The sequence below is a fragment of the Borostomias antarcticus genome (assembly GCF_949987555.1).
Source record: "Borostomias antarcticus genome assembly, chromosome: 13".
Classification (NCBI taxonomy): domain Eukaryota; kingdom Metazoa; phylum Chordata; class Actinopteri; order Stomiiformes; family Stomiidae; genus Borostomias; species Borostomias antarcticus.
The window spans coordinates 3,696,573-3,702,572 of NC_140246.1; positions in this window are offsets into that span (position 1 = coordinate 3,696,573).

Consider the following 6,000-nt stretch of genomic DNA (forward strand, 5'->3'; position numbering starts at 1 on the left):
CCAGAGGAATTTGGATGGAAAAAGGACACTAGTAACAGGGCACTGATCACAATCAACCTACTAGAAGATGTCAAACTTGTTCCAGACTACATCCTGAAGATGATCCGGTGTGGCGTCAAGAGTGAAACTCCTTGTAGCTCCAAGAAAGGCAGCTGTAAAGTGCATGGTTTCCCATGCACAATGTTCTGTACATGTTTCAGGGTAGGATGCTCAAGACCCTAATACGTAATATTATTACCATAACTTGGGCATAAATTGTGCTTCATTGCCCATCCATTTTTTTTGCCTCCGCCCACCCACAAGATGATTTCTGGCTACACCTCTGCAGTATTCATTTAGAATACATGACCTCCTTTATTAATAGTCATTATAGACAATACATTTGATGCATTTAATCCTATAATGCATGCAATATCATAATAGTTTCTATTTTTGTGTGATTTTGGCATTTTCAGGCATGAAGCGGTTAATATCTGAAAATGTTCAAGCGATATCATCGAGCACCTTCCTGTATTTTGAAGAGGTACCCCCAATATCTTTCTACTGAGGGGAATTCTGGGGGAACATGTGTTGTATGTAGAGAATGATCTGTTATAATTACACCACACATTAGTTATGTTTTTCCCATACTGTTTTTGTAATGAACATGTGCATAAGTGTGGGTGCATAGTCACTGGGTGGGGATGCACTTGTTTGATTTAGTTAGATACATTTTGTGGGGGGAAGAGCTGCACCCCTTTTCCTGTTGCTTATGTTTTGTTGCCCATATCAATAAATGGACCAAGACAATGCAAACTTGAGTTGTGTGTTGCAGCTAATAACTCCTGCTACAAAAGTTGTTTTACAGGCCTGGCTTGAAAGGGTTAATACTAATCATTTGGAATGCAATGCATTTCCCATCACCCCTTGTATGAAAAAACATTAGAGAATGTAAATTGGATGCATTTAATTCATATATTCAGCATGGAGTCTATTTTTGTGTGATTTGGGCATTTTCGGGCATGAAGGTTAATATCTGAAAATGCTCAAGGGATATTACAGAGCACCCTCTTGTATTTTGAAGAGGTACCCCCAAGCTACAAGAAACAGCAAAGAAAAAAATTCCACCAGACAAAACAAGGATCAACCCCATGGCTCCCGGACTACTACCATATCTCACCAGAAGGGGGAGCCAGAGGTTATGAAATTGATAAAGAGCCGTCAGTTCAGTTCAGTACTGACCACAGACTACAAAGGCAGAGTAAAATTGATGAGGACTGACTGTGTTGATTGATTGAGACTTTTATTTAATTAGGGACGTCAATTGAAGACAAAGCCCTCGATTACAACGACGCCCTAGAGCATAAGAAAAACATAAGAAAAACCAAATAAAAACATTTGCATTAAATGCATACAGTAAATAAATAAAACAAAGCATGTGAACAAAATGTATAAATAAAATATACATAGTCACAATAAAACACAATATTAAGCAAAACATGTACATACCTCACATTTACAGACACTACCTAAAAGATCCTTGAACTTGTTCATAGAAACAAGACTGCTCGACTTAAGGGAGGCCTGTAGCTTATTCCACTTTTTGGAGCATAAACATGAAAAGCAGAGTCTCCTAGTTTACAGTTAGTGCGAGGGACCTGGAATGTAATGTATGACTGATAATGAGTATGTTGCGTGTTGAGTCCCTAGGTCTTAAAAGCAAGGATAAATAAGAAGGTAACATGGCAGATATAGCTTTATAAATAAATAACAAACAGTGTTGTTCTCTACGATTGGAGAGCGAAGAACACTGTGATATACAGAATCAAGAGGCTCTAAGGTGGACTGTGTAGCATACATATACAAGGTGTCACCATAATCACATACTGGTAATATTAGAGACTGTACAATCATTTTCTTAGTGTAAGTGGAAAAACTGCTTATTTCTGTACAAGAAACCTTTTTTTTGTGCGTGGCTCAAAGCCAGCGCAGCATGGAGAGCAAATGTCAGGTTGTCCCTCTCTCCCTTCCCAATTAATACATCCCTGTGTTCCCTTGTTGACCTGCAATTCTATGTTGCTACCACAAGAGGCAGTGGTCCCAGAACATCAAAATAAAAGACTATGACACCATTGATTTGTAAAAGCTCTGGTGGCCTAGTGCAGTGTTTTTCAACCGGTGTTCCGCGGCACACTAGTGTACCGTGAGAGATTGTCAGGTGTGCCGTGGAAAATTGTGAAATGTCAGTAATAATATTAAAATTATAATAATTATTATTTTGAGAATGACTGACTTTTTTTTAGCAGACATGTAGGCTATGCAATCGTATGCAATCAAGTAGAAATCGCTTGACATGTTACCTCTCAAGAATGTCAAGGACATGCAGCGTTGTACGAGACAATAGGGGAACATTTGGAAAGCCTCGAGGAGATGTCATTTTTTTCCTCTTAGCCTCCACTGACTCATTGGACTGGATGAGGAACCCATACAGCTCATCTGTTCTTTTCAGAAAGGACATGGCTTTGCAGGAGCAAGAAGAACTAATTGAACTGAGACAGGACCTTTCAACTCTGCTTCCCTTTCCACAACATATCTTTGCGAGCTCAGCTTCTCAAGCCTAACTGCAATTAAAACAAAAAACAGAGAGAGACAGAGCTGTTGAACAAGAGCTTTGCGTGTGCCTGTCAGCTATTATATTAAAAGTGTTAAATGCTTTTTGTTTTGTAGGCCTAAATGGTGTCAAGTTTCATATTCATGCGCTCCATTTAATAAAAGTGCCTAAATTTGACCTTGTGCACCAGTTATATACTTCTTTCCATGTTAATTATTCATTTTGGGATGGTGGTGTGCTGTGGGATTTTTTTAATGTCAAAAATGTGCCGTAGCTCAAAAAAGGTTGAAAAACACTGGCCATTGGTTAAGTAGCTTGTCTTCCATGCTGAATGTTGTGAGTTCAAAACTTGTAGTGTGGATAGTATTTTGTCACTGGATGTTATAAGCTATGTAAAAATGTGGTTACCTGGTGGTTCTATGTCAGTTATTGAATTTATGTGAAGTAAATGAACATTTGAAAAATATATTAAAAAAAAATATATATATATAGGCGTCAATGCGTGATTGACACATTCCTCGTGGCTGAGGATCCTCGTGGCTGAGGATCCTCGTGGCTGAGGAACCTCGTGGCTGAGGATCCTCGTGGCTGAGGAACCTCGTGGCTGAGGATCCTCGTGGCTGAGGATCCTCGTGGCTGAGGAACCTCGTGGCTGAGGATCCTCGTGGCTGAGGATCCTCGTGGCTGAGGAACCTCGTGGCTGAGGAACCTCGTGGCTGAGGAACGTGTCTGCACCTGCCGCCGCCCCCAGCTCTCACGAGCCATGACTGAGGGAAAATGGAAGCATGTGGTCCAAACGAGCACAATTATCTGGCAGCGACTACAAAAAAAGAGACTATTGAAGGACCAAGCACTCCAAAAACAGAGGGGTTCGTTGTTTCAATATATTGATCCCACCGGGAGTAGCAAGGATGACGCACCTTCTTCAAATCCACCACCGAACCAAGAGACTGCTAGCACTAGAAACATTAGCACAACTACCTCCGTTGCTCCAGAAGCAGCAGCAGGTGCTAGCTTTAGCAGGTGCTAGCTTTAGCAGGTGCTAGCTTGAGCAGGTGCTAGCTTGAGCAGGTGCTAGCTTGAGCAGGTGCTAGCTTGAGCAGGTGCTAGCTTTAGCAGGTGCTAGCTTTAGCAGCATCGGAGCAGACAGGCCGCCTTCAAATCTACCGTCAAGCCCACAATGTCAGGAGATTGAGGAGCCAATCTACCATCTACAGGCATTTGTCCACAAGAAGAAACAGCATGCTAGCTGTAGCACTAGCAGCACCATGACGAGAGCAGATGCTAACGTTAGCCTGCCTCCAGGACCAGAGTTAGCCTGCCTCCAGGACCAGAGTTAGCCTGCCTCCAGGACCAGAGTTAGCCTGCCTCCAGGACCAGAGTTAGCCTGCCTCCAGGACCAGAGTTAGCCTGCCTCCAGGACCAGAGTTAGCCTGCCTCCAGGACCAGAGTTAGCCTGCCTCCAGGACCAGATCTACCGTCAAGTTCACAAGCAACGTTTTGCGGAGTTGACTCCGGCTTCTGGAGAACGCAGTTTCTCAAAGTTGAAACTAATAAAAAACTACCTTCGTAGTACAATGACAAAGGACTGACTGAAATGGACTTGAGACGCTCTCCATAGAACACGAACTGCTCTCCATAGAACACGAACTGCTCTCCATAGAACACGAACTGCTCTCCATAGAACACGAACTGCTCTCCATAGAACACGAACTGCTCTCCATAGAACACGAACTGGACAGAGAAGCGAAGTCCAGGATGCAATTGACCTTCGCTGCGATGAAGGCACGTCGTGCCGCTTCTGAAAGGTAGGATAATCATAAATATGAAGCTAATCTTCATTTGCTCTCTAGTCTTCTGAAAGGTAGGCTCATCATAAATATGAAACTAATCTTAATTTGCTCTCTAGTCTTCTGAAAGGTAGGATAATCATAAATATGAAACTAATCTTCATTTGCTCTCTAGTCTTCTGAAAGGTAGGCTAATCATAAATATGAAGCTAATCTTCATTTGCTCTCTAGTCTTCTGAAAGGTAGGCTCATCATAAATATGAAGCTAATCTTCATTTGCTCTCTAGTCGTTTAAACTGCTTGCGCAAATGCGCACATTCATGCGTGTGTGTTTAACGTACATGATAAAGTGGTTTAGGACTGAGATATATTATTTAGTTGGAGAATCTGCTGATATAATGTGCTTGCGCAAATGCGCACATTTCGTGTGTGTTTGTTTTACGCACATAGGAGAGGTGCACTGGTATTTAGCTTGAGGAGCTGAAATTGGATTATTTGGAAAATAGATGTGCCGTTATCTCTGCTGTAAATAATTTGTAAACAGGTTATATTTATTATGTAGACATTGGGGTTATTTGTATGGATCCCGCATACTGCGTCATGCATACTGAAGCGAATATTGTTGACACCGAGCACCTATAAGGCATATGTATGGCATATTGGCGTTTGTGTATTGTTGCTGGTTTTCACTTTATATTGGCCTTTGTGTTGTTGTCGGTATGGTAGGCCTACGTTGCTAATAGAGAGCAGCATAATTGCTTTTCGCCTAGAGCGGCAGAAATGCACAGGCCGGGCCTGGCGAGAAGCCAACCTGGCCTAATTCTTTTCATCGTTCTCATTCGTTCGGCCTCTTAAGAAATGTGCGTATAGCCTATAAAAGGCCAGTTACATTTTCGTTTGCATTCTGACCTCAGAAAATTGAGTTCTCATGTAGCTCCCATTTATTTTTTATTTCTTCACTGATCGCTCAGCTGTTGTGAAAAATGAAATGTGTGTGGGCTACTTTTGTTTTCCGTGTTAGAGTTTGTTGTAGGCTATATGACTGAACACGGCATTACCTTCTGAGAGAAGGGGGGGGCAACATTTTGACGTGAGAAAAAAAAAAAAAACAGTCCTGCCGCCCGTCCCATCTATTTACAAAGGATTGGAAGAAGGACACCAAAACCCACCTGCCGATCTCCACTGCACAAGGAGAGTAGTGGTGAGAGCATTGGACTCCCACCCAGGAGACCAGGGTTCCTGGTGGGGATGACTATGTTATCATCAGTGTAACTGCTTTACCACTGACCGCTACCATTAATGTTATGGAAGCTGCTGCTAGTTGTTGTGAGCCCATGAGCTAACTGGCTATCCCGCTCTTATTGTGCTGGATTAGCATTGGAAGCATTGGAACTGATGTGTCCAGGTGACAAGACCCATCTTTATTTATCAGATATCACCGTCCTACCAGTCCTGCACAGAAACAAGCCAGCCAACACACATAAGCCAGGCTGGACCTGGCCTGGTTTTTTAATCTTTAAAGAAATGTACAGTCTGTTTTGCACACAAATTAACTGTGTCAAACTGATTGTGCCACCACAAGACGAAGAACATCAAAGTCCCAGAACATCAAACACTATA